Here is an 8,939-nt window from a genome sequence, read left to right on the forward strand (position 1 = left end):
TCAACAAATCCCTAGAGTGTCATACCTTCCCTGATATCCTTAAAAAAGCAAGAGTAACGCCAGTTCATAAAGGAGGTAACACGGCAGACATAAATAATTACAGACCCATATCGAATCTACCTATATTATCAAAATTATTTTTTTTTTTTTTACAAACAGCTCTACTCCAATCTTGTAAAATTCAATATACTAAGTCCCTGTCAGTTTGGCTTCCGCTCCCAAAAGAGTACCAATGATGCTATTGTTAGTCTGCTTGACTTAATCTTCTCAGCCCTTGACAAAAGTGAGTTTCCAATTGAACTCTTCATCGGCCTGAGAAAGGCCTTTGATACTGTTAACCATAACTACCTCTTACTTAAATTCCACCATTATGGAATCCGTGGCCTTGCCCTAAACTATATCCGATCCTATCTTAGTAACAGACACCAATATGAAGCCATCAATGATATAACCTCTCCCACTCTACCACTTAATTACCGTAAAGGTGCCACAGAGCAGCATCCTAGGACCCTCCTGTTTCTTATATACATCAATGATCTCCCTAATGTCTCTAACATACTTAAACCTATATTGTTGGCTGATGATACTACTCATCTACTCTGACCCCAACCCACTCCTGTTAAATAATGTTGTAAACAATTAATTAAAAAAAGTCTACTTGTGGATGTCAACCAACAAACCTCACACAAAACATAGAAAAGACCTACTATATCTTATTTGGAAACAAATCAACAAATGCAATTCAGCTTCAGATAGATAATGTAAACATTAGCAATAAAAATGATGGAAAGTTTCTTAGCCTATACTTAGACAAGAGACTCAACTTCCGCACCCATATACAACACATAACTAAAAAGGTTTCTAAAACAGTTGGTATACTGTTTAAGATCAGATATTATGTACCCTACTCTGCTCTCCTCTCACTCTATTATGCACTTATCTATCCCTATCATTCTTATGGCGTTTGTGCTTGGGGTTCAACCTCTGCAAACTACCTCAAGCCCATCATCATCCAGTAAAAATCTGCTATCAGGACAATAACTAACTCTACCTTCAGACAACACACAGCTCCCTTGTTCAAATCCTTAAACATGCTAAACAAATTCACTCCATACATTCTCCTGTGTAAATTACGTTTATAAAGCCCTTTTTCTAACTGCAAACCCTGTTCTGAAACTCTTCCTGGACAGATGTAATAGAACACATGGCCACGTCCCCACCTTACATAAATATCTCTTTGATATCCCCAGAGTCAAACTTAATCTATGTAAACACTCTATGTAAATAAAGGGACCTAGTCTATGGAACTCACTCCCTTATAATGATTTGAAAAGCTGTCCAACTTCTGCCATATTCAAAAATAAAACCAAAAAGTACCTGTAGTACTTTTTAAGTACGAGGGAGTAATGCGCAAAGCGTCCCTCACCTGTGACGTCACAGCGTCACCTGACGCCATATCAACACATCGGCCATTTTGTCGTCAGTTCAGTCATGGCGAGGACCAACCCTTCATGCAAACTGCACCTACTATCAAGAAGAAGAAGATTTTGTGTTCCACCGATAGTATTATCGTAAGTAAGCACTTATATTTTATATTTTATTAAATTAATTGATTCTATTTTTCTGTAATAAAGGTCCAAAGGGTTGTTAAGGAACAAGGGTGTAGCGATACCGACGCTCAGTGCGCTCAACTCACACCAAAGTATCACCTGTGTAGCTTCTGTAATTAGTGTTAATTAGTTATGCTATAAGATAATGAAGCGAGTATAAGATTAACTCGCTACAAGGGTACTGTGTTGGGAGGTGAGGGCTGTTACTGGTGTCTGTGGGGATGTGAGGACTTGTACCAACCACTATCACCACCAGTATCTTGTCTTGCACCCTGCTTAGTATTCCTATTGAGATATGAAGTATTATTGCATTCATATAATTATTCATTCACAGTCATTACTATTTTTATGGGCTATGTTCTGTTACCCTAATGCTTTTTACCCCTGGGCATGTCCATTTACTCTCCAGCCCTTCACAAGCCACTGCTGCACCCCCTCCATGCCCATACTTACTGTGCTTATTCTTACAGGACTGCACTGCATTATGTGGTGCTCACTGCCTGGACACCTTAATACATGCATTATAGGGTTCTGGTGGTAGTTCTACTCACCAAGCCCTTCCAAGGCCAGGCTTGACATGTGAGAGCTTGGTCCAACAGGCTGTTGCTTGGACAGGCCCCTCAGGCCCACATATCCACCACAGCCTTGTTTGTCCGGCACTTCAAAATCAAATGTTTATTTACGTAAGGTACATACATATTTTTAGGTAAGGTACTCTTTATTTGGGTAAATTTATCTTCGTAGTATTTAGCTTTGGCTCGTCTAATTATCTTGGATAGCAATAACGAGTAATTCTTTGAGAATTCTTTGGAGACAATTCCTAACCTATACTTCTCCCAACCTATACTTCTTCTCAAGGTCATCTTCACTTCTTGAAGATGTTCAGGTTTTCTCTTGAAGATGTCGACGGTTGTTCCAGCAATACTGTATTTCTTTTATTGCTGAAAACCTGTTTTCAGCCATAAAAAAATAATCCTGAATCCAGAAAAAAATCCCTTTTGTATCGTCTGGAAATTTTCAAATATTGCTGATCAAACCTGAGTCTAAATTATTTGTATATATTATGAATTACAGAGGTCCCAGGACAGGGTTTTTAGGCACTCCACTTACATTTTCCCACTCTGACTTAACCCCCATTTATACAAACTCAGTCTTATCTTTTAGCTAATAATTTATTGTACACACCATACTCAGCCTGTGTAGGGTAGTTTATTGTGCATGTGTAGTATATATATTTGTGTAGTATATTTGGTATATTTAATGCCTCTAACCTCTCCTCATAGTTCTTGTCCTTCAGTTCTGGGAGCCACTTAGTAGCATGTCTTTGCACCTTTTCCAGTTTGTTTATGTGCTTCTTAAGATATGGGCACCATACAACCGCTGCATATTCCAACTTTGGTCTAACAAAAGTCGTGAACAATTTCTTGAGTATTTCGCCATCCATGCATTTAAAAGCTCTGAATATTATCCTTTACCTGCAATTGGTTGTTGCTGTATTTATAGAATATGATTTGTTCTACTTTACATTTGTTTGTTCCTTTTTTTCAAAATTTCTTTCTGCCTCTCTCCTCACTGCCGTGTAGTTGTTTCTCTTTGTATTACTGGTATGTTTGGGGGTTTGGCCTCTTCGTATATTGATTCCATTTTTGTGTCTTTTGGTCTCTGTCCGTCTTGAAATTTCAGTTGAACAAATCCTGTTTCCTAGTTCTGCATCTTTGTTTTGGTATAAATGTTTTTGTTCCTTTATCATATATTTCACAAAATTGACATACTGTGCATTAATTCATCTCAATTACTTCCTTTCCTAACAGCAAGCCTTTCCAGTAAAATTCTTTGAATTCTTTTCTGACTTCTGGCCTAATGTTTGTTTTATCCTAGTGTGTATGATGCCTAGCGTGTGTCTGGTGCCTGTTGTATTAAACCGAAGATAAATGCATAAGTATAGGTCAGTAATTTCTCCAGCTTTGAAAGGGGCTTTCATTATGCAGCAGTATTCCACTCTAGAGAGCACTAGCGTCTTGAAAACTATCATCATCGGTATAGCATCTCTAGTGTGAAAAGTTCTTGTTATCTATCCTGTCATTTTTCTTGCAGTTGTGACGGCTACTTTATTGTGTTCTTTAAATGTAAGGCCTTCTGACATCAGTACACCCAAATCCTTTACGTTGCTTTTCCGTTCAATGTTATGATTTGACTGAGTTTTGTAAGTGGTTTCCGTTTTTATATTTTTTATTTTTTCCGTAGCGCATGAGCTGAAACTTATGTTCGTTAATCACCATGTTATTTTCTGTAGCCCATAGAAAGACCTGATTTACATCTGATTGGAGGTTTGCCGTGTCCTCTATGTTGCCTACTCTCGTGAAGATTCTAGTGTCATCTGCAAAGGATGATCAAGTACTATAGGTTGTGTCCTTGTCTATGTCCGATATGAGGATGAGAAAAAGTATTGGAGCAAGCACAGTACGCTTGGGGACTGAGCTCTTTACGGTTGATGGTCCAGATTTTATTTTGTTGACTACTACACATTGGGTTCTATTAGTCAGGAAGTTGTATATCCATCTGCCTATTTTTCCGGTAATTCCTTTTGAACGCATTTTATGTGCAATAACACAATGGTCACATTTGTCAAAGGCTTTTTTTTGTCAAAGCGTTTTGTTTGTCTTCCATGGCATCTAGTGCCATGTCAGAGGTGTCCAGCAACTGTGATAGGCAAGAGCGCCCTGTTCTGAAACCATGTTGTCTGGGGTTATGGAGATGCTGTGATTCCATGTATTTTGTGATCTTACTTCTTAGCATTCTCTCAAAGATTTTTATGATGTGCGATGTTAGTGCTATCGGTCTGTAGTTTTTTGCCTCTGCCTTATTTCCTCCTTTATGGGGCGGTGCTATCTCTGCTGTTTTTAGTATGTCAGGGACAATGCCAGTATCTTGGCTTTGTCTCCAAAGAATGTGAAGGGCCTGCGATAACGTTTTTTACAGTTCTTGATGAATATAGAGTTCCAAGAGTCAGGGCCTGGTGCAGAGTGCATAGGCATACTGTCTATGGCTTCTTCAAAATCCAGTGGGGATAGGATCACATCTGATTTATGATTTTATGTTGGTATCATATCCATGAAAAATTCATTTGGGTTATCAATCAGATGGATGGAGAGCTACACTCGTGGTGTCCCATTTTCCCAGCACTTTTTGTCATATAATGCTTTGAAACTTTTGACGGATTTGGCCTCCACCACCTTCTCACCTAACATGTTCCAACCGTTTACCATTCTGTTTGCAAAAGTGAATTGTCTTACATTTCTTCGGCATCTTTGTTTAGTTCGTTTAAATCTATAACCTCTTGTTCTTGAAATTCCAGGTCTCGGGAAATCTTCCCTATCAAGTTTATCAATTCCTGTTACTGTTTTGTACGTAGTGATCATATCTCCTCTTTTCCTTCTGTCTTCTAGTTTGGAATATTTAATGCCTCTAATGTCTCCTCATAAATCCTGCCCTTCAGTTTTGGTATGAATGTTTGTGTGCCTTCATCGTATATTTTGCAAAATATGGAATACATCTCATTTACTTTACTTTAAGAATATGGTTCGATCAATTAAAAACCCTCTTGTTCAAATTGCAAAGAGACTGAAAGAGATGCAGCATGCTCAATGGATTATATATTAGTGATTATTATTAGGATTATATATTAGTGAATCATATTAGTGATTCAATTATTATGGTCATAAAACAATAAACAAATAGTTTTGGTGTTATTACACTCTATTCACAGGTTATATATAAGTATCTGCATGTTTTGTTCACCATTACAAACCACTAAGTTGGTTTGATTTTTGTTGAGATTGTTATTTATGATAAGAATCCTTACGTTATCTGAGAATGAAGCTATGTCGGTATTGGGAAATCTATAGATGGCACTTATAGTCAAGGAGGATTTAAGGGATTTACTGGAGAACTTGGCAAAGGTATATTCACAATAGTCGTCTCTATTACTAATGAGACTATTGCAGATGAAGGTATCTTTGTAAGATATTGCTATGCCACCTCCTTTTTTTATTAGGCCTGCAGTTGTGAATGGCTTTATTATCAGCCAAGTTGTAGCATACAACATAGCATATATATGTATATGGCATACATATATATATATATACACACACACATATATATATATATATATATATATATATATATATATATATATATATATATATATATATATATATATATATATATATATATATGTTATGTTATGTTATGTTACAACATAACAGGCCAATTACACTGGATTAATCTTTGTGTTTAGATAGGAGATGCCTCGTATGGGCCAATAAGCCTTCTGCAGCCCCTATGTTTATCCCTTATGTATCCCCCCATGTTTTCACCTTCATTGTATTATCACCTGACCTAATGCGGGTATAAAATCAACTAATATATATATATATATATATATATATATATATATATATATATATATATATATATATATATATATATATATATATATATATATATATATATTCAAAATTCGTCAGTGTACTACATTTTTGTTGTTGCTTTTAGGTGATGCTTTTAACCAGTGTACGTGGGTCTGATTGTGCAACCACAGTTCGAAGAATAATGAAGATATGAACAAACGGCCTGTGGTCACTATACAGTCTGGAAGGGCAAAAGAAGAAATTGGCATTTCTACAAAAACAAGAACTATATAATGTTATTTTAAGTAAGTAACCAAAAAATTAAATAATTTTTTTAAAGTTTAAAATTCACTTAAAAATGTAAATTTTAAGTTAAAAAATTTTAACCAAAAAACTTAATATTTTTCATATTTGGAACCATTCCATAATATTTTCCCAAGCATAAATGATTATATTTCTATCACTTGCTCTTAAGATTGTTTCATTTAATAGAGGTTGGGCATAATTGTTCTCTGCTGCTAATAGAACTGACTGACTTAGCTATAGGAAAATGTAAACTTAATTGGTTTATCCATTACAGTATTTTGCAGTTTATTTCATGATCCTGTGCTTAATACTTGCATAAATAGTAGATTACAAAATGCATTTTTATATCATTAGTATTGAATAATAATAATGCAAATAATTGACTTATAAATGATGTACAATTAATTGGTAGGTGATATTATATTATTAATATTTTTTCATTCTTGCAAAGCCTTAACAAAGTCATTAACATGTTAATATAAACTTGATCACCTTCCACTTATTTTCTCATGTGCTACCTACATGTACAAAACCTTATTCCTAAATGCATATTTTGTTCTGAAACTTGTCCTTTATATGTTGTGTATCACCATCTCTGGAGAGTTTTATCTGATTGATGTATAAATTACTTTTAGTTTTACAGAATATTATTGTTATACTGAATTTATTATTATATAAATAACTTAATTTTACAGAGTCATCTATCAATGCACATCCACAAGTTGAGGAGGAGGATGTGACCTTCCAGATGTCTGAAGTACTGAAACAGGCACCAAACAGGCCTGGTGGATCTAGGTACAAGGTAAAATAATTTAAATTTTTTTTTTTTTTTTTTTTTACTAATTGTCCGATATATATATATATATATATATATATATATATATATATATATATATATATATATATACATATATATATATATATATATATATATATATATATATATATATATATATATATATATATAATGTGTCGTACCTAGTAGCCAGAACGCACATCTCAGCCTACTATGCAAGGCCCGATTTGCCTAATAAGCCAAGTTTTCTTGAATTAATGTTTTTTCGACTACCTAACCTAACATTTTCAGCTACCTAACCTAACCTATAAAGATAGGTTAGGTTCGGTCATATATCTCTATTAATTTTAACTCCAATAAAAAAAGAATTGACCTCATAATGAAATGGATAGCTTTATCATTTCATAAGAAAAAAAATAGAGAAAATATATTAATTCATGAAAACTTGGCTTATTAGGCAAATCGGGCCTTGCATAGTAGGCTGAAAAGTGCGTTCTGGCGACTAGGTACGACATATATATATTATATATATATATATATATATATATATATATATATATATATATATATATATATATATATATATATATATATATATAATATGTATGTGTGTGTGTGTGTGTAATTACCTAAGTGTAGTTAAAGGATGAGACCGTCTTCCCAGCACTCTTTGTCATATAACGCTTTGAAACTACTGACAGTCTTGGCCTCCACCACCTTCTCACCTAACTTGTTCCAACCGTCTACCACTCTATTTGCGAAAGTGAATTTTCTTATATTTCTTTAGCATCTGTGTTAAGCTAGTTTCAATCTATGACCTCCTGTTCTTGAAGTTCCAGGTCTCAGGAAATCTTCCCTGTCGATTTTATCAATTCCTGTTACTATTTTGTATGTAGTGATCATATCACCTCTTCTGTCTTTTAGTTTTGGCATATTTAATGCCTCTAACGTCTCCTCGTAGCTCTTGCCCTTCAGTTCTGGGAGCCACTTAGTAGCATGTCTTTGCACCTTTTCCAGTTTGTTGATGTGCTTCTTAAGATATGGGCCAACTTCTGTTGTTGGGCACCACACAACAGCTGCATATTCTAGCTTTGGCGTAACAAAAGTCATGAACAATTTCTTTAGTATATCACCATCCATGTATTTAAACGCAATTCTAAAGTTAGAAAGCGTAGCATAGGCTCCTCGCACAATATTCTTTATGTGGTCCTCAGGTGATAGTTTTCTATCTAGAACCACCCCTAGATCTCTTTATCAGAATTCTTTAAAGATTTCTCACATAATGTATAGGTTGTGTGGGGTCTATGTTCTCCTGTTCCACATTCCATAACATGGCATTTATTAACATTAAATTCCATTTGTCAAGTGGTGCTCCATATACTTATTTTATCCAGGTTTTCTTGAAGGGCATGACAATCATTTAAATTTCTTATCCTTCCTATTATCTTAGCATCATCAGCAAACATGTTCATGTAATTCTGTATACCAACTGGTAGATCATTTATGTAGACAATAAACATCACTGGTGCAAGAACTGAACCCTGTGGTACTCCACTTGTGACATTTCTCCAGTCCGATACATTGCCTCTGATTACTGCCCTCATTTTTCTATGTCAGAAAATTTTTCATCCATATTAGAAGCTTACCTGTCACCCCTCCAATATTTTCCAGTTTCCAGAACAACCTCTCTATGTGGAACTGTCGAATGCCTTTTTTAGGTCCAGATAGATGCAGTCAACCCAACCATCTCTTTCCTGTAATATATCTGTTGCTCGATCAAAGAAACTGAGTAAATTCGATACACAGGATCTTCCAAAT

The 8,939-nt window shown here is 35.0% G+C and overlaps 1 long non-coding RNA gene across 1 annotated transcript in view; it reads left to right on the top strand.

Annotated features, from left to right (window-relative positions):
• Positions 1 to 1,279: 1,279 nt before the first annotated feature.
• Positions 1,280 to 8,939, top strand: part of LOC138367721 (uncharacterized) — a 9,289-nt gene continuing 1,629 nt past the window's right edge. The window contains exons 1-3 of the long non-coding RNA XR_011229413.1: positions 1,280 to 1,571; positions 6,165 to 6,324; positions 7,021 to 7,127. This is a non-coding gene — a long non-coding RNA (uncharacterized lncRNA). The remainder of the gene's footprint in view (positions 1,572 to 6,164; positions 6,325 to 7,020; positions 7,128 to 8,939) is intronic.

This window comes from Procambarus clarkii, chromosome 23 (genome assembly GCF_040958095.1).
Source record: "Procambarus clarkii isolate CNS0578487 chromosome 23, FALCON_Pclarkii_2.0, whole genome shotgun sequence".
Lineage (NCBI taxonomy): Eukaryota > Metazoa > Arthropoda > Malacostraca > Decapoda > Cambaridae > Procambarus > Procambarus clarkii.